Below are 16,914 nucleotides of genomic sequence, written 5' to 3'. Positions count from 1 at the left end.
CGACCGGATTCATGACTCGGATCCACTAGTACACTCATCCGCTATAGCCTGTACGTCACTGAATCTAAACAAACCCCCGCTATAATTTGACCGCAAATGAAATGTCAGAACGAATTCCGTTTATCGAATCAAACGACACTATCACCTCGCCATAATAAAGACCGGACGTCTTCGAATTCACCATCCGGAAGAAAATAAAAAGATCCGAACCAAAACCTAGGAGGCGACGCACTAAACGTGCGTTTCAGTTCGCTTCAATATTCCACAACCGAAAGATTGTTCGAAAAAAGTGGTAGATAGCCGAAAAAAGTGACAGGGGTGCAACACGAGGACTTCCCAGGAGGTCACCCATCCTAGTACTACTCTCGCCCAAGCACGCTTAACTTCGGAGTTCTGATGGGATCCAATGCATTTTTGGTGGTATGATCTCACCCAGCATGCCTCTCCATTGTCAAAGTAATAAAGAGTTTCGACTCGCATTGTCGTATGAAGTCCGTTTAAATGAAAGTGCGAAAAAATCCTGCTAGATGTCATCGGATGGACGATCCGAGCATGTCGGGAAGCCGGATGACCGCCAGGGCTGTCATCGCGCGATGAATCTTCCCGATTACCCCCGAATCAATATAAGAATCGCCACGATCTAACGGGTGGATCAAAAGTTATCGTCAGAACGATATTTGTGCACCAAGGGTAGCTCACGGCCAGTAAACACCTTCCGACCGGATTCATGACTCGCATCCACTAGTACACTCATCCGCTATAGCCTGTACGTCACTGAATCTAAACAAACCCCCGCTATAATTTGACCGCAAATGAAATGTCAGAACGAATTCCGTTTATCGAATCAAACGACACTATCACCCCGCCATAATAAAGACCGGACGTATTTGAATTCACTATCCGGCAGAAAATAAAAAGATCCCAACCGAAACGTAGGAGGCGTCGCACTAAACGTGCTTTTCAGTTCGCATCGATGTTCCAGAACCGAAAGATTGTTCGAAAAAAGTGGTAGATAGCCGAAAAAAGTGACAGGGGTGCAACACGAGGACTTCCCAGGAGGTCACCCATCCTAGTACTACTCTCGCCCAAGCACGCTTAACTTCGGAGTTCTGATGGGATCCAGTGCATTTGTGCTGGTATGATCGCACCCAGCATGCCTCTCCATTGTCAAAGTAATAAAGAGTTTCCACTCGCATTGTCGTACGAAGTCCGTTTAAATGAAAGTGCGAAAAAATCCTGCTAGATGACACCGGATGGACGATCCGAGCATGTCGGAAAGCCGGATGACCGCCAGGGCCGTCATCGCGCGATGAATCTTCCCGAGTACCCCCGAATCAATATAAGAATCGCCACGATCTGACGGGCGGATCAAAAGTTATCGTCGGAACGATATTTGTGCACCAAGGGTAGCTCACGGCCAGTAAACACCTTCCGACCGGATTCATGACTCGCATCCACTAGTACACTCATCCGCTATAGCCTGTACGTCACTGAATCTGAACAAACCCCCCCTATAATTTGACCGCAAATGAAATGTCAGAACGAATTCCGTTTATCGAATCAAACGACACTATCACCCCGCCATAATAAAGACCGGACGTCTTCGAATTCACCATCCGGAAGAAAATAAAAAGATCCGAACCGAAACCTAGGAGGCGACGCACTAAACGTGCGTTTCAGTTCGCATCGATATTTCAGAACCGAAAGATTTTTCGAAAAAAGTGGTAGATGGCCGAAAAAAGTGACAGGGGTGCAACACGAGGACTTCCCAGGAGGTCACCCATCCTAGTACTACTCTCGCCCAAGCACGCTTACTTCGGAGTTCTGATGGGATCCAGTGCATTTGTGCTGGTATGATCGCACCCAGCATGCCTCTCCATTGTCAAAGTAATAAAGAGTTTCCACTCGCATTGTCGTACGAAGTCCGTTTAAATGAAAGTGCGAAAAAATCCTGCTAGATGACATCGGATGGACGATCCGAGCATGTCGGGAAGCCGGATGACCGCCAGGGCTGTCATCGCGCGATGAGTCTTCCCGATTACCCCCGAATCAATAGAAGAATCGCCACGATCTGACGGGCGGATCAAAAGTTATCGTCGGAACGAAATTTGTGCACCAAGGGTAGCTCACGGCCAGTAAACACCTTCCGACCGGATTCATGACTCGCATCCACTAGTACACTCATCCGCTATAGCCTGTACGTCACTGAATCTAAACAAACCCCCGCTATAATTTGACCGCAAATGAAATGTCAGAACGAATTCCGTTTATCGAATCAAACGACACTATCACCCCGCCATAATAAAGACCGGACGTATTTGAATTCACTATCCGGCAGAAAATAAAAAGATCCCAACCGAAACGTAGGAGGCGTCGCACTAAACGTGCGTTTCAGTTCGCATCGATGTTCCAGAACCGAAAGATTGTTCGAAAAAAGTGGTAGATAGCCGAAAAAAGTGACAGGGGTGCAACACGAGGACTTCCCAGGAGGTCACCCATCCTAGTACTACTCTCGCCCAAGCACGCTTAACTTCGGAGTTCTGATGGGATCCAGTGCATTTGTGCTGGTATGATCGCACCCAGCATGCCTCTCCATTGTCAAAGTAATAAAGAGTTTCCACTCGCATTGTCGTACGAAGTCCGTTTAAATGAAAGTGCGAAAAAATCCTGCTAGATGACACCGGATGGACGATCCGAGCATGTCGGAAAGCCGGATGACCGCCAGGGCTGTCATCGCGCGATGAATCTTTCCGAGTACCCCCGAATCAATATAAGAATCGCCACGATCTGACGGGCGGATCAAAAGTTATCGTCGGAACGATATTTGTGCACCAAGGGTAGCTCACGGCCAGTAAACACCTTCCGACCGGATTCATGACTCGCATCCACTAGTACACTCATCCGCTATAGCCTGTACGTCACTGAATCTGAACAAACCCCCGCTATAATTTGACCGCAAATGAAATGTCAGAACGAATTCCGTTTATCGAATCAAACGACACTATCACCCCGCCATAATAAAGACCGGACGTCTTTGAATTCACCATCCGGAAGAAAATAAAAAGATCCGTACCGAAACGTAGGAGGCGACGCACTAAACGTGCGTTTCAGGTCGCATCGATGTTCCAGAACCGAAAGATTGTTCGAAAAAAGTGACAGGGGTGCAACACGAGGACTTCCCAGGAGGTCACCCATCCTAGTACTACTCTCGCCCAAGCACGCTTAACTTCAGAGTTCTGATGGGATCCAGTGCATTTGTGCTGGTATGATCGCACCCAGCATGCCTCTCCATTGTCAAAGTAATAAAGAGTTTCCACTCGCATTGTCGTACGAAGTCCGTTTAAATGAAAGTGCGAAAAAATCCTGCTAGATGACACCGGATGGACGATCCGAGCATGTCGGAAAGCCGGATGACTGCCAAGGCTGTCATCGCGCGATTAATCTTCCCGAGTACCCCCGAATCAATATAAGAATCGCCACGATCTGACGGGCGGATCAAAAGTTATCGTCGGAACGATATTTGTGCACCAAGGGTAGCTCACGGCCAGTAAACACCTTCCGACCGGATTCATGACTTTCATCCACTAGTACACTCATCCGCTATAGCTTGTACGTCACTGAATCTAAACAAACCCCCGCTATAATTTGACCGCAAATGAAATGTCAGAACGAATTCCGTTTATCGAATCAAACGACACTATCACCCCGCCATAATAAAGACCGGACGTATTTGAATTCACTATCCGGCAGAAAATAAAAAGATCCCAACCGAAACGTAGGAGGCGTCGCACTAAACGTGCGTTTCAGTTCGCATCGATGTTCCAGAACCGAAAGATTGTTCGAAAAAAGTGGTAGATAGCCGAAAAAAGTGACAGGGGTGCAACACGAGGACTTCCCAGGAGGTCACCCATCCTAGTACTACTCTCGCCCAAGCACGCTTCACTTCGGAGTTCTGATGGGATCCAGTGCATTTGTGCTGGTATGATCGCACCCAGCATGCCTCTCCATTGTCAAAGTAATAAAGAGTTTCCACTCGCATTGTCGTACGAAGTCCGTTTAAATGAAAGTGCAAAAAAATCCTGCTAGATGACACCGGATGGACGATCCGAGCATGTCGGAAAGCCGGATGACCGCCACGGCTGTCATCGCGCGATTAATCTTCTCGAGTACCCCCGAATCAATATAAGAATCGCCACGATCTGACGGGCGGATCAAAAGTTATCGTCGAAACGATATTTGTGCACCAAGGGTAGCTCACGGCCAGTAAACACCTTCCGACCGGATTCATGACTCGCATCCACTAGTACACTCATCCGCTATAGCCTGTACGTCACTGAATCTAAACAAACCCCCGCTATAATTTGACCGCAAATGAAATGTCAGAACGAATTCCGTTTATCGAATCAAACGACACTATCACCCCGCCATAATAAAGACCGGACGTCTTTGAATTCACCATCCGGAAGAAAATAAAAAGATCCGTACCGAAACGTAGGAGGCGACGCACTAAACGTGCGTTTCAGTTCGCATCGATGTTCCAGAACCGAAAGATTGTTCGAAAAAAGTGGTAGATAGCCGAAAAAAGTGACAGGGGTGCAACACGAGGACTTCCCAGGAGGTCACCCATCCTAGTACTACTCTCGCCCAAGCACGCTTAACTTCGGAGTTCTGATGGGATCCAGTGCATTTGTGCTGGTATGATCGCACCCAGCATGCCTCTCCATTGTCAAAGTAATAAAGAGTTTCCACTCGCATTGTCGTACGAAGTCCGTTTAAATGAAAGTGCGAAAAAATCCTGCTAGATGACACCGGATGGACGATCCGAGCATGTCGGAAAGCCGGATGACCGCTAGGGCGCTAGGGCTGTCATCGCGCGATGAATCTTCCTGAGTACCCCCGAATCAATATAAGAATCGCCACGATCTGACGGGCGGATCAAAAGTTATCGTCGGAACGATATTTGTGCACCAAGGGTAGCTCACGGCCAGTAAACACCTTCCGACCGGATTCATGACTCGCATCCACTAGTACACTCATCCGCTATAGCCTGTACGTCACTGAATCTGAACAAACCCCCGCTATAATTTGACCGCAAATGAAATGTCAGAACGAATTCCGTTTATCGAATCAAACGACACTATCACCCCGCCATAATAAAGACCGGACGTCTTTGAATTCACCATCCGGAAGAAAATAAAAAGATCCGAACCGAAACGTAGGAGGCGACGCACTAAACGTGCGTTTCAGTTCGCATCGATGTTCCAGAACCGAAAGATTGTTCGAAAAAAGTGGTAGATAGCCGAAAAAAGTGACAGGGGTGCAACACGAGGACTTCCCAGGAGGTCACCCATCCTAGTACTACTCTCGCCCAAGCACGCTTAACTTCAGAGTTCTGATGGGATCCAGTGCATTTGTGCTGGTATGATCGCACCCAGCATGCCTCTCCATTGTCAAAGTAATAAAGAGTTTCCACTCGCATTGTCGTACGAAGTCCGTTTAAATGAAAGTGCGAAAAAATCCTGCTAGATGACACCGGATGGACGATCCGAGCATGTCGGAAAGCCGGATGACCGCCAGGGCTGTCATCGCGCGATGAATCTTCCCGAGTACCCCCGAATCAATATAAGAATCGCCACGATCTGACGGGCGGATCAAAAGTTATCGTCGGAACGATATTTGTGCACCAAGGGTAGCTCACGGCCAGTAAACACCTTCCGACCGGATTCATGACTCGCATCCACTAGTACACTCATCCGCTATAGCCTGTACGTCACTGAATCTGAACAAACCCCCGCTATAATTTGACCGCAAATGAAATGTCAGAACGAATTCCGTTTATCGAATCAAACGACACTATCACCCCGCCATAATAAAGACCGGACGTCTTTGAATTCACCATCCGGAAGAAAATAAAAAGATCCGTACCGAAACGTAGGAGGCGACGCACTAAACGTGCGTTTCAGGTCGCATCGATGTTCCAGAACCGAAAGATTGTTCGAAAAAAGTGACAGGGGTGCAACACGAGGACTTCCCAGGAGGTCACCCATCCTAGTACTACTCTCGCCCAAGCACGCTTAACTTCAGAGTTCTGATGGGATCCAGTGCATTTGTGCTGGTATGATCGCACCCAGCATGCCTCTCCATTGTCAAAGTAATAAAGAGTTTCCACTCGCATTGTCGTACGAAGTCCGTTTAAATGAAAGTGCGAAAAAATCCTGCTAGATGACACCGGATGGACGATCCGAGCATGTCGGAAAGCCGGATGACCGCCAAGGCTGTCATCGCGCGATTAATCTTCCCGAGTACCCCCGAATCAATATAAGAATCGCCACGATCTGACGGGCGGATCAAAAGTTATCGTCGGAACGATATTTGTGCACCAAGGGTAGCTCACGGCCAGTAAACACCTTCCGACCGGATTCATGACTTTCATCCACTAGTACACTCATCCGCTATAGCTTGTACGTCACTGAATCTAAACAAACCCCCGCTATAATTTGACCGCAAATGAAATGTCAGAACGAATTCCGTTTATCGAATCAAACGACACTATCACCCCGCCATAATAAAGACCGGACGTATTTGAATTCACTATCCGGCAGAAAATAAAAAGATCCCAACCGAAACGTAGGAGGCGTCGCACTAAACGTGCGTTTCAGTTCGCATCGATGTTCCAGAACCGAAAGATTGTTCGAAAAAAGTGGTAGATAGCCGAAAAAAGTGACAGGGGTGCAACACGAGGACTTCCCAGGAGGTCACCCATCCTAGTACTACTCTCGCCCAAGCACGCTTAACTTCGGAGTTCTGATGGGATCCAGTGCATTTGTGCTGGTATGATCGCACCCAGCATGCCTCTCCATTGTCAAAGTAATAAAGAGTTTCCACTCGCATTGTCGTACGAAGTCCGTTTAAATGAAAGTGCAAAAAAATCCTGCTAGATGACACCGGATGGACGATCCGAGCATGTCGGAAAGCCGGATGACCGCCAGGGCTGTCATCGCGCGATTAATCTTCTCGAGTACCCCCGAATCAATATAAGAATCGCCACGATCTGACGGGCGGATCAAAAGTTATCGTCGAAACGATATTTGTGCACCAAGGGTAGCTCACGGCCAGTAAACACCTTCCGACCGGATTCATGACTCGCATCCACTAGTACACTCATCCGCTATAGCCTGTACGTCACTGAATCTAAACAAACCCCCGCTATAATTTGACCGCAAATGAAATGTCAGAACGAATTCCGTTTATCGAATCAAACGACACTATCACCCCGCCATAATAAAGACCGGACGTCTTTGAATTCACCATCCGGAAGAAAATAAAAAGATCCGTACCGAAACGTAGGAGGCGACGCACTAAACGTGCGTTTCAGTTCGCATCGATGTTCCAGAACCGAAAGATTGTTCGAAAAAAGTGGTAGATAGCCGAAAAAAGTGACAGGGGTGCAACACGAGGACTTCCCAGGAGGTCACCCATCCTAGTACTACTCTCGCCCAAGCACGCTTAACTTCGGAGTTCTGATGGGATCCAGTGCATTTGTGCTGGTATGATCGCACCCAGCATGCCTCTCCATTGTCAAAGTAATAAAGAGTTTCCACTCGCATTGTCGTACGAAGTCCGTTTAAATGAAAGTGCGAAAAAATCCTGCTAGATGACACCGGATGGACGATCCGAGCATGTCGGAAAGCCGGATGACCGCCAGGGCTGTCATCGCGCGATTAATCTTCCTGAGTACCCCCGAATCAATATAAGAATCGCCACGATCTGACGGGCGGATCAAAAGTTATCGTCGGAACGATATTTGTGCACCAAGGGTAGCTCACGGCCAGTAAACACCTTCCGACCGGATTCATGACTTTCATCCACTAGTACACTCATCCGCTATAGCTTGTACGTCACTGAATCTAAACAAACCCCCGCTATAATTTGACCGCAAATGAAATGTCAGAACGAATTCCGTTTATCGAATCAAACGACACTATCACCCCGCCATAATAAAGACCGGACGTATTTGAATTCACTATCCGGCAGAAAATAAAAAGATCCCAACCGAAACGTAGGAGGCGTCGCACTAAACGTGCGTTTCAGTTCGCATCGATGTTCCAGAACCGAAAGATTGTTCGAAAAAAGTGGTAGATAGCCGAAAAAAGTGACAGGGGTGCAACACGAGGACTTCCCAGGAGGTCACCCATCCTAGTACTACTCTCGCCCAAGCACGCTTAACTTCGGAGTTCTGATGGGATCCAGTGCATTTGTGCTGGTATGATCGCACCCAGCATGCCTCTCCATTGTCAAAGTAATAAAGAGTTTCCACTCGCATTGTCGTACGAAGTCCGTTTAAATGAAAGTGCGAAAAAATCCTGCTAGATGATACGGATGGACGATCCGAGCATGTCGGAAAGCCGGATGACCGCCAGGGCTGTCATCGCGCGATTAATCTTCCCGAGTACCCCCGAATCAATATAAGAATCGCCACGATCTGACGGGCGGATCAAAAGTTATCGTCGAAACGATATTTGTGCACCAAGGGTAGCTCACGGCCAGTAAACACCTTCCGACCGGATTCATAACTCGCATCCACTAGTACACTCATCCGCTATAGCCTGTACGTCACTGAATCTAAACAAACCCCCGCTATAATTTGACCGCAAATGAAATGTCAGAACGAATTCCGTTTATCGAATCAAACGACACTATCACCCCGCCATAATAAAGACCGGACGTCTTTGAATTCACCATCCGGAAGAAAATAAAAAGATCCGTACCGAAACGTAGGAGGCGACGCACTAAACGTGCGTTTCAGTTCGCATCGATGTTCCAGAACCGAAAGATTGTTCGAAAAAAGTGGTAGATAGCCGAAAAAAGTGACAGGGGTGCAACACGAGGACTTCCCAGGAGGTCACCCATCCTAGTACTACTCTCGCCCAAGCACGCTTCACTTCGGAGTTCTGATGGGATCCAGTGCATTTGTGCTGGTATGATCGCACCCAGCATGCCTCTCCATTGTCAAAGTAATAAAGAGTTTCCACTCGCATTGTCGTACGAAGTCCGTTTAAATCAAAGTGCGAAAAAATCCTGCTAGATGACACCGGATGGACGATCTGAGCATGTCGGAAAGCCGGATGACCGCCAAGGCTGTCATCGCGCGATTAATCTTCCCGAGTACCCCCGAATCAATATAAGAATCGCCACGATCTGACGGGCGGATCAAAAGTTATCGTCGGAACGATATTTGTGCACCATGGGTAGCTCACGGCCAGTAAACACCTTCCGACCGGATTCATGACTTTCATCCACTAGTACACTCATCCGCTATAGCTTGTACGTCACTGAATCTAAACAAACCCCCGCTATAATTTGACCGCAAATGAAATGTCAGAACGAATTCCGTTTATCGAATCAAACGACACTATCACCCCGCCATAATAAAGACCGGACGTATTTGAATTCACTATCCGGCAGAAAATAAAAAGACCCCAACCGAAACGTAGGAGGCGTCGCACTAAACGTGCGTTTCAGTTCGCATCGATGTTCCAGAACCGAAAGATTGTTCGAAAAAAGTGGTAGATAGCCGAAAAAAGTGACAGGGGTGCAACACGAGGACTTCCCAGGAGGTCACCCATCCTAGTACTACTCTCGCCCAAGCACGCTTAACTTCGGAGTTCTGATGGGATCCAGTGCATTTGTGCTGGTATGATCGCACCCAGCATGCCTCTCCATTGTAAAAGTAATAAAGAGTTTCCACTCGCATTGTCGTACGAAGTCCGTTTAAATGAAAGTGCGAAAAAATCCTGCTAGATGACACCGGATGGACGATCCGAGCATGTCGGAAAGCCGGATGACTGCCAGGGCTGTCATCGCGCGATTAATCTTCCCGAGTACCCCCGAATCAATATAAGAATCGCCACGATCTGACGGGCGGATCAAAAGTTATCGTCGGAACGATATTTGTGCACCAAGGGTAGCTCACGGCCAGTAAACACCTTCCGACCGGATTCATGACTTTCATCCACTAGTACACTCATCCGCTATAGCTTGTACGTCACTGAATCTAAACAAACCCCCGCTATAATTTGACCGCAAATGAAATGTCAGAACGAATTCCGTTTATCGAATCAAACGACACTATCACCCCGCCATAATAAAGACCGGACGTATTTGAATTCACTATCCGGCAGAAAATAAAAAGATCACAACCGAAACGTAGGAGGCGTCGCACTAAACGTGCGTTTCAGTTCGCATCGATGTTCCAGAACCGAAAGATTGTTCGAAAAAAGTGGTAGATAGCCGAAAAAAGTGACAGGGGTGCAACACGAGGACTTCCCAGGAGGTCACCCATCCTAGCACTACTCTCGCCCAAGCACGCTTAACTTCGGAGTTCTGATGGGATCCAGTGCATTTGTGCTGGTATGATCGCACCCAGCATGCCTCTCCATTGTCAAAGTAATAAAGAGTTTCCACTCGCATTGTCGTACGAAGTCCGTTTAAATGAAAGTGCGAAAAAATCCTGCTAGATGACACCGGATGGACGATCCGAGCATGTCGGAAAGCCGGATGACCGCTAGGGCGCTAGGGCTGTCATCGCGCGATGAACCTTCCCGAGTACCCCCGAATCAATATAAGAATCGCCACGATCTGACGGGCGGATCAAAAGTTATCGTCGGAACGATATTTGTGCACCAAGGGTAGCTCACGGCCAGTAAACACCTTCCGACCGGATTCATGACTCGCATCCACTAGTACACTCATCCGCTACAGCCTGTACGTCACTGAATCTGAACAAACCCCCGCTATAATTTGACCGCAAATGAAATGTCAGAACAAATTCCGTTTATCGAATCAAACGACACTATCACCCCGCCATAATAAAGACCGGACGTCTTTGAATTCACCATCCGGAAGAAAATAAAAAGATCCGAACCGAAACGTAGGAGGCGACGCACTAAACGTGCGTTTCAGTTCGCATCGATGTTCCAGAACCGAAAGATTGTTCGAAAAAAGTGGTAGATAGCCGAAAAAAGTGACAGGGGTGCAACACGAGGACTTCCCAGGAGGTCACCCATCCTAGTACTACTCTCGCCCAAGCACGCTTAACTTCAGAGTTCTGATGGGATCCAGTGCATTTGTGCTGGTATGATCGCACCCAGCATGCCTCTCCATTGTCAAAGTAATAAAGAGTTTCCACTCGCATTGTCGTACGAAGTCCGTTTAAATGAAAGTGCGAAAAAATCCTGCTAGATGACACCGGATGGACGATCCGAGCATGTCGGAAAGCCGGATGACCGCCAAGGCTGTCATCGCGCGATTAATCTTCCCGAGTACCCCCGAATCAATATAAGAATCGCCACGATCTGACGGGCGGATCAAAAGTTATCGTCGGAACGATATTTGTGCACCAAGGGTAGCTCACGGCCAGTAAACACCTTCCGACCGGATTCATGACTTTCATCCACTAGTACACTCATCCGCTATAGCTTGTACGTCACTGAATCTAAACAAACCCCCGCTATAATTTGACCGCAAATGAAATGTCAGAACGAATTCCGTTTATCGAATCAAACGACACTATCACCCCGCCATAATAAAGACCGGACGTATTTGAATTCACTATCCGGCAGAAAATAAAAAGATCCCAACCGAAACGTAGGAGGCGTCGCACTAAACGTGCGTTTCAGTTCGCATCGATGTTCCAGAACCGAAAGATTGTTCGAAAAAAGTGGTAGATAGCCGAAAAAAGTGACAGGGGTGCAACACGAGGACTTCCCAGGAGGTCACCCATCCTAGTACTACTCTCGCCCAAGCACGCTTAACTTCGGAGTTCTGATGGGATCCAGTGCATTTGTGCTGGTATGATCGCACCCAGCATGCCTCTCCATTGTCAAAGTAATAAAGAGTTTCCACTCGCATTGTCGTACGAAGTCCGTTTAAATGAAAGTGCAAAAAAATCCTGCTAGATGACACCGGATGGACGATCCGAGCATGTCGGAAAGCCGGATGACCGCCAGGGCTGTCATCGCGCGATTAATCTTCTCGAGTACCCCCGAATCAATATAAGAATCGCCACGATCTGACGGGCGGATCAAAAGTTATCGTCGAAACGATATTTGTGCACCAAGGGTAGCTCACGGCCAGTAAACACCTTCCGACCGGATTCATGACTCGCATCCACTAGTACACTCATCCGCTATAGCCTGTACGTCACTGAATCTAAACAAACCCCCGCTATAATTTGACCGCAAATGAAATGTCAGAACGAATTCCGTTTATCGAATCAAACGACACTATCACCCCGCCATAATAAAGACCGGACGTCTTTGAATTCACCATCCGGAAGAAAATAAAAAGATCCGTACCGAAACGTAGGAGGCGACGCACTAAACGTGCGTTTCAGTTCGCATCGATGTTCCAGAACCGAAAGATTGTTCGAAAAAAGTGGTAGATAGCCGAAAAAAGTGACAGGGGTGCAACACGAGGACTTCCCAGGAGGTCACCCATCCTAGTACTACTCTCGCCCAAGCACGCTTAACTTCGGAGTTCTAATGGGATCCAGTGCATTTGTGCTGGTATGATCGCACCCAGCATGCCTCTCCATTGTCAAAGTAATAAAGAGTTTCCACTCGCATTGTCGTACGAAGTCCGTTTAAATGAAAGTGCGAAAAAATCCTGCTAGATGACACCGGATGGACGATCCGAGCATGTCGGAAAGCCGGATGACCGCCAGGGCTGTCATCGCGCGATTAATCTTCCTGAGTACCCCCGAATCAATATAAGAATCGCCACGATCTGACGGGCGGATCAAAAGTTATCGTCGGAACGATATTTGTGCACCAAGGGTAGCTCACGGCCAGTAAACACCTTCCGACCGGATTCATAACTCGCATCCACTAGTACACTCATCCGCTATAGCCTGTACGTCACTGAATCTAAACAAACCCCCGCTATAATTTGACCGCAAATGAAATGTCAGAACGAATTCCGTTTATCGAATCAAACGACATTATCACCCCGCCATAATAAAGACCGGACGTCTTTGAATTCACCATCCGGAAGAAAATAAAAAGATCCGTACCGAAACGTAGGAGGCGACGCACTAAACGTGCGTTTCAGTTCGCATCGATGTTCCAGAACCGAAAGATTGTTCGAAAAAAGTGGTAGATAGCCGAAAAAAGTGACAGGGGTGCAACACGAGGACTTCCCAGGAGGTCACCCATCCTAGTACTACTCTCGCCCAAGCACGCTTAACTTCGGAGTTCTGATGGGATCCAGTGCATTTGTGCTGGTATGATCGCACCCAGCATGCCTCTCCATTGTCAAAGTAATAAAGAGTTTCCACTCGCATTGTCGTACGAAGTCCGTTTAAATCAAAGTGCGAAAAAATCCTGCTAGATGACACCGGATGGACGATCTGAGCATGTCGGAAAGCCGGATGACCGCCAAGGCTGTCATCGCGCGATTAATCTTCCCGAGTACCCCCGAATCAATATAAGAATCGCCACGATCTGACGGGCGGATCAAAAGTTATCGTCGGAACGATATTTGTGCACCATGGGTAGCTCACGGCCAGTAAACACCTTCCGACCGGATTCATGACTTTCATCCACTAGTACACTCATCCGCTATAGCTTGTACGTCACTGAATCTAAACAAACCCCCGCTATAATTTGACCGCAAATGAAATGTCAGAACGAATTCCGTTTATCGAATCAAACGACACTATCACCCCGCCATAATAAAGACCGGACGTATTTGAATTCACTATCCGGCAGAAAATAAAAAGACCCCAACCGAAACGTAGGAGGCGTCGCACTAAACGTGCGTTTCAGTTCGCATCGATGTTCCAGAACCGAAAGATTGTTCGAAAAAAGTGGTAGATAGCCGAAAAAAGTGACAGGGGTGCAACACGAAGACTTCCCAGGAGGTCACCCATCCTAGTACTACTCTCGCCCAAGCACGCTTAACTTCGGAGTTCTGATGGGATCCAGTGCATTTGTGCTGGTATGATCGCACCCAGCATGCCTCTCCATTGTCAAAGTAATAAAGAGTTTCCACTCGCATTGTCGTACGAAGTCCGTTTAAATCAAAGTGCGAAAAAATCCTGCTAGATGACACCGGATGGACGATCTGAGCATGTCGGAAAGCCGGATGACCGCCAAGGCTGTCATCGCGCGATTAATCTTCCCGAGTACCCCCGAATCAATATAAGAATCGCCACGATCTGACGGGCGGATCAAAAGTTATCGTCGGAACGATATTTGTGCACCATGGGTAGCTCACGGCCAGTAAACACCTTCCGACCGGATTCATGACTTTCATCCACTAGTACACTCATCCGCTATAGCTTGTACGTCACTGAATCTAAACAAACCCCCGCTATAATTTGACCGCAAATGAAATGTCAGAACGAATTCCGTTTATCGAATCAAACGACACTATCACCCCGCCATAATAAAGACCGGACGTATTTGAATTCACTATCCGGCAGAAAATAAAAAGACCCCAACCGAAACGTAGGAGGCGTCGCACTAAACGTGCGTTTCAGTTCGCATCGATGTTCCAGAACCGAAAGATTGTTCGAAAAAAGTGGTAGATAGCCGAAAAAAGTGACAGGGGTGCAACACGAGGACTTCCCAGGAGGTCACCCATCCTAGTACTACTCTCGCCCAAGCACGCTTAACTTCGGAGTTCTGATGGGATCCAGTGCATTTGTGCTGGTATGATCGCACCCAGCATGCCTCTCCATTGTAAAAGTAATAAAGAGTTTCCACTCGCATTGTCGTACGAAGTCCGTTTAAATGAAAGTGCGAAAAAATCCTGCTAGATGACACCGGATGGACGATCCGAGCATGTCGGAAAGCCGGATGACTGCCAGGGCTGTCATCGCGCGATTAATCTTCCCGAGTACCCCCGAATCAATATAAGAATCGCCACGATCTGACGGGCGGATCAAAAGTTATCGTCGGAACGATATTTGTGCACCAAGGGTAGCTCACGGCCAGTAAACACCTTCCGACCGGATTCATGACTTTCATCCACTAGTACACTCATCCGCTATAGCTTGTACGTCACTGAATCTAAACAAACCCCCGCTATAATTTGACCGCAAATGAAATGTCAGAACGAATTCCGTTTATCGAATCAAACGACACTATCACCCCGCCATAATAAAGACCGGACGTATTTGAATTCACTATCCGGCAGAAAATAAAAAGATCACAACCGAAACGTAGGAGGCGTCGCACTAAACGTGCGTTTCAGTTCGCATCGATGTTCCAGAACCGAAAGATTGTTCGAAAAAAGTGGTAGATAGCCGAAAAAAGTGACAGGGGTGCAACACGAGGACTTCCCAGGAGGTCACCCATCCTAGCACTACTCTCGCCCAAGCACGCTTAACTTCGGAGTTCTGATGGGATCCAGTGCATTTGTGCTGGTATGATCGCACCCAGCATGCCTCTCCATTGTCAAAGTAATAAAGAGTTTCCACTCGCATTGTCGTACGAAGTCCGTTTAAATGAAAGTGCGAAAAAATCCTGCTAGATGACACCGGATGGACGATCCGAGCATGTCGGAAAGCCGGATGACCGCTAGGGCGCTAGGGCTGTCATCGCGCGATGAACCTTCCCGAGTACCCCCGAATCAATATAAGAATCGCCACGATCTGACGGGCGGATCAAAAGTTATCGTCGGAACGATATTTGTGCACCAAGGGTAGCTCACGGCCAGTAAACACCTTCCGACCGGATTCATGACTCGCATCCACTAGTACACTCATCCGCTATAGCCTGTACGTCACTGAATCTGAACAAACCCCCGCTATAATTTGACCGCAAATGAAATGTCAGAACAAATTCCGTTTATCGAATCAAACGACACTATCACCCCGCCATAATAAAGACCGGACGTCTTTGAATTCACCATCCGGAAGAAAATAAAAAGATCCGAACCGAAACGTAGGAGGCGACGCACTAAACGTGCGTTTCAGTTCGCATCGATGTTCCAGAACCGAAAGATTGTTCGAAAAAAGTGGTAGATAGCCGAAAAAAGTGACAGGGGTGCAACACGAGGACTTCCCAGGAGGTCACCCATCCTAGTACTACTCTCGCCCAAGCACGCTTAACTTCAGAGTTCTGATGGGATCCAGTGCATTTGTGCTGGTATGATCGCACCCAGCATGCCTCTCCATTGTCAAAGTAATAAAGAGTTTCCACTCGCATTGTCGTACGAAGTCCGTTTAAATGAAAGTGCGAAAAAATCCTGCTAGATGACACCGGATGGACGATCCGAGCATGTCGGAAAGCCGGATGACCGCCAAGGCTGTCATCGCGCGATTAATCTTCCCGAGTACCCCCGAATCAATATAAGAATCGCCACGATCTGACGGGCGGATCAAAAGTTATCGTCGGAACGATATTTGTGCACCAAGGGTAGCTCACGGCCAGTAAACACCTTCCGACCGGATTCATGACTTTCATCCACTAGTACACTCATCCGCTATAGCTTGTACGTCACTGAATCTAAACAAACCCCCGCTATAATTTGACCGCAAATGAAATGTCAGAACGAATTCCGTTTATCGAATCAAACGACACTATCACCCCGCCATAATAAAGACCGGACGTATTTGAATTCACTATCCGGCAGAAAATAAAAAGATCCCAACCGAAACGTAGGAGGCGTCGCACTAAACGTGCGTTTCAGTTCGCATCGATGTTCCAGAACCGAAAGATTGTTCGAAAAAAGTGGTAGATAGCCGAAAAAAGTGACAGGGGTGCAACACGAGGACTTCCCAGGAGGTCACCCATCCTAGTACTACTCTCGCCCAAGCACGCTTAACTTCGGAGTTCTGATGGGATCCAGTGCATTTGTGCTGGTATGATCGCACCCAGCATGCCTCTCCATTGTCAAAGTAATAAA

At 47.8% G+C, this 16,914-nt stretch overlaps 24 non-coding genes across 24 annotated transcripts; all 24 read right to left on the bottom strand.

Annotated features, from left to right (window-relative positions):
- Positions 1–315: 315 nt before the first annotated feature.
- LOC143875235 (5S ribosomal RNA) lies at positions 316–434 on the bottom strand. The gene has a single exon (XR_013249891.1). It is a non-coding gene; the product is annotated as a 5S ribosomal RNA (ribosomal RNA).
- A 597-nt stretch (positions 435–1,031) lies between these two features.
- LOC143872590 (5S ribosomal RNA) lies at positions 1,032–1,150 on the bottom strand. Its single transcript, XR_013247332.1, has one exon. It is a non-coding gene; the product is annotated as a 5S ribosomal RNA (ribosomal RNA).
- Positions 1,151–1,747: 597 nt separating this feature from the next.
- LOC143874673 (5S ribosomal RNA) lies at positions 1,748–1,865 on the bottom strand. The gene has a single exon (XR_013249345.1). It is a non-coding gene; the product is annotated as a 5S ribosomal RNA (ribosomal RNA).
- A 597-nt stretch (positions 1,866–2,462) lies between these two features.
- On the bottom strand, positions 2,463–2,581 carry LOC143872589 (5S ribosomal RNA). The gene has a single exon (XR_013247331.1). It is a non-coding gene; the product is annotated as a 5S ribosomal RNA (ribosomal RNA).
- Positions 2,582–3,158: 577 nt separating this feature from the next.
- On the bottom strand, positions 3,159–3,277 carry LOC143873426 (5S ribosomal RNA). The gene has a single exon (XR_013248135.1). It is a non-coding gene; the product is annotated as a 5S ribosomal RNA (ribosomal RNA).
- A 597-nt stretch (positions 3,278–3,874) lies between these two features.
- Positions 3,875–3,993, bottom strand: LOC143873246 (5S ribosomal RNA). The gene has a single exon (XR_013247966.1). It is a non-coding gene; the product is annotated as a 5S ribosomal RNA (ribosomal RNA).
- A 597-nt stretch (positions 3,994–4,590) lies between these two features.
- On the bottom strand, positions 4,591–4,709 carry LOC143872588 (5S ribosomal RNA). Its single transcript, XR_013247330.1, has one exon. It is a non-coding gene; the product is annotated as a 5S ribosomal RNA (ribosomal RNA).
- A 605-nt stretch (positions 4,710–5,314) lies between these two features.
- On the bottom strand, positions 5,315–5,433 carry LOC143873424 (5S ribosomal RNA). Its single transcript, XR_013248133.1, has one exon. It is a non-coding gene; the product is annotated as a 5S ribosomal RNA (ribosomal RNA).
- Positions 5,434–6,010: 577 nt separating this feature from the next.
- LOC143873423 (5S ribosomal RNA) lies at positions 6,011–6,129 on the bottom strand. The gene has a single exon (XR_013248132.1). It is a non-coding gene; the product is annotated as a 5S ribosomal RNA (ribosomal RNA).
- Positions 6,130–6,726: 597 nt separating this feature from the next.
- Positions 6,727–6,845, bottom strand: LOC143872587 (5S ribosomal RNA). The gene has a single exon (XR_013247329.1). It is a non-coding gene; the product is annotated as a 5S ribosomal RNA (ribosomal RNA).
- Positions 6,846–7,442: 597 nt separating this feature from the next.
- On the bottom strand, positions 7,443–7,561 carry LOC143872586 (5S ribosomal RNA). The gene has a single exon (XR_013247328.1). It is a non-coding gene; the product is annotated as a 5S ribosomal RNA (ribosomal RNA).
- A 597-nt stretch (positions 7,562–8,158) lies between these two features.
- Positions 8,159–8,277, bottom strand: LOC143872585 (5S ribosomal RNA). Its single transcript, XR_013247327.1, has one exon. It is a non-coding gene; the product is annotated as a 5S ribosomal RNA (ribosomal RNA).
- A 596-nt stretch (positions 8,278–8,873) lies between these two features.
- On the bottom strand, positions 8,874–8,992 carry LOC143873245 (5S ribosomal RNA). Its single transcript, XR_013247965.1, has one exon. It is a non-coding gene; the product is annotated as a 5S ribosomal RNA (ribosomal RNA).
- Positions 8,993–9,589: 597 nt separating this feature from the next.
- Positions 9,590–9,708, bottom strand: LOC143872583 (5S ribosomal RNA). Its single transcript, XR_013247325.1, has one exon. It is a non-coding gene; the product is annotated as a 5S ribosomal RNA (ribosomal RNA).
- Positions 9,709–10,305: 597 nt separating this feature from the next.
- LOC143873988 (5S ribosomal RNA) lies at positions 10,306–10,424 on the bottom strand. Its single transcript, XR_013248680.1, has one exon. It is a non-coding gene; the product is annotated as a 5S ribosomal RNA (ribosomal RNA).
- A 605-nt stretch (positions 10,425–11,029) lies between these two features.
- Positions 11,030–11,148, bottom strand: LOC143873422 (5S ribosomal RNA). The gene has a single exon (XR_013248131.1). It is a non-coding gene; the product is annotated as a 5S ribosomal RNA (ribosomal RNA).
- A 597-nt stretch (positions 11,149–11,745) lies between these two features.
- Positions 11,746–11,864, bottom strand: LOC143872582 (5S ribosomal RNA). Its single transcript, XR_013247324.1, has one exon. It is a non-coding gene; the product is annotated as a 5S ribosomal RNA (ribosomal RNA).
- Positions 11,865–12,461: 597 nt separating this feature from the next.
- Positions 12,462–12,580, bottom strand: LOC143873096 (5S ribosomal RNA). The gene has a single exon (XR_013247818.1). It is a non-coding gene; the product is annotated as a 5S ribosomal RNA (ribosomal RNA).
- A 597-nt stretch (positions 12,581–13,177) lies between these two features.
- On the bottom strand, positions 13,178–13,296 carry LOC143872581 (5S ribosomal RNA). The gene has a single exon (XR_013247323.1). It is a non-coding gene; the product is annotated as a 5S ribosomal RNA (ribosomal RNA).
- Positions 13,297–13,893: 597 nt separating this feature from the next.
- LOC143873452 (5S ribosomal RNA) lies at positions 13,894–14,012 on the bottom strand. The gene has a single exon (XR_013248161.1). It is a non-coding gene; the product is annotated as a 5S ribosomal RNA (ribosomal RNA).
- A 597-nt stretch (positions 14,013–14,609) lies between these two features.
- Positions 14,610–14,728, bottom strand: LOC143872580 (5S ribosomal RNA). Its single transcript, XR_013247322.1, has one exon. It is a non-coding gene; the product is annotated as a 5S ribosomal RNA (ribosomal RNA).
- Positions 14,729–15,325: 597 nt separating this feature from the next.
- LOC143873987 (5S ribosomal RNA) lies at positions 15,326–15,444 on the bottom strand. Its single transcript, XR_013248679.1, has one exon. It is a non-coding gene; the product is annotated as a 5S ribosomal RNA (ribosomal RNA).
- A 605-nt stretch (positions 15,445–16,049) lies between these two features.
- On the bottom strand, positions 16,050–16,168 carry LOC143873421 (5S ribosomal RNA). Its single transcript, XR_013248130.1, has one exon. It is a non-coding gene; the product is annotated as a 5S ribosomal RNA (ribosomal RNA).
- A 597-nt stretch (positions 16,169–16,765) lies between these two features.
- On the bottom strand, positions 16,766–16,884 carry LOC143872579 (5S ribosomal RNA). The gene has a single exon (XR_013247321.1). It is a non-coding gene; the product is annotated as a 5S ribosomal RNA (ribosomal RNA).
- Positions 16,885–16,914: the final 30 nt, after the last annotated feature.

This window comes from Tasmannia lanceolata, unplaced genomic scaffold (assembly GCF_043159265.1).
Source record: "Tasmannia lanceolata isolate RefF3 unplaced genomic scaffold, GAP_Taslan_0.1 ptg000003l, whole genome shotgun sequence".
Lineage (NCBI taxonomy): Eukaryota > Viridiplantae > Streptophyta > Magnoliopsida > Canellales > Winteraceae > Tasmannia > Tasmannia lanceolata.
This window is presented reverse-complemented; position numbering and strand designations above follow the sequence as displayed.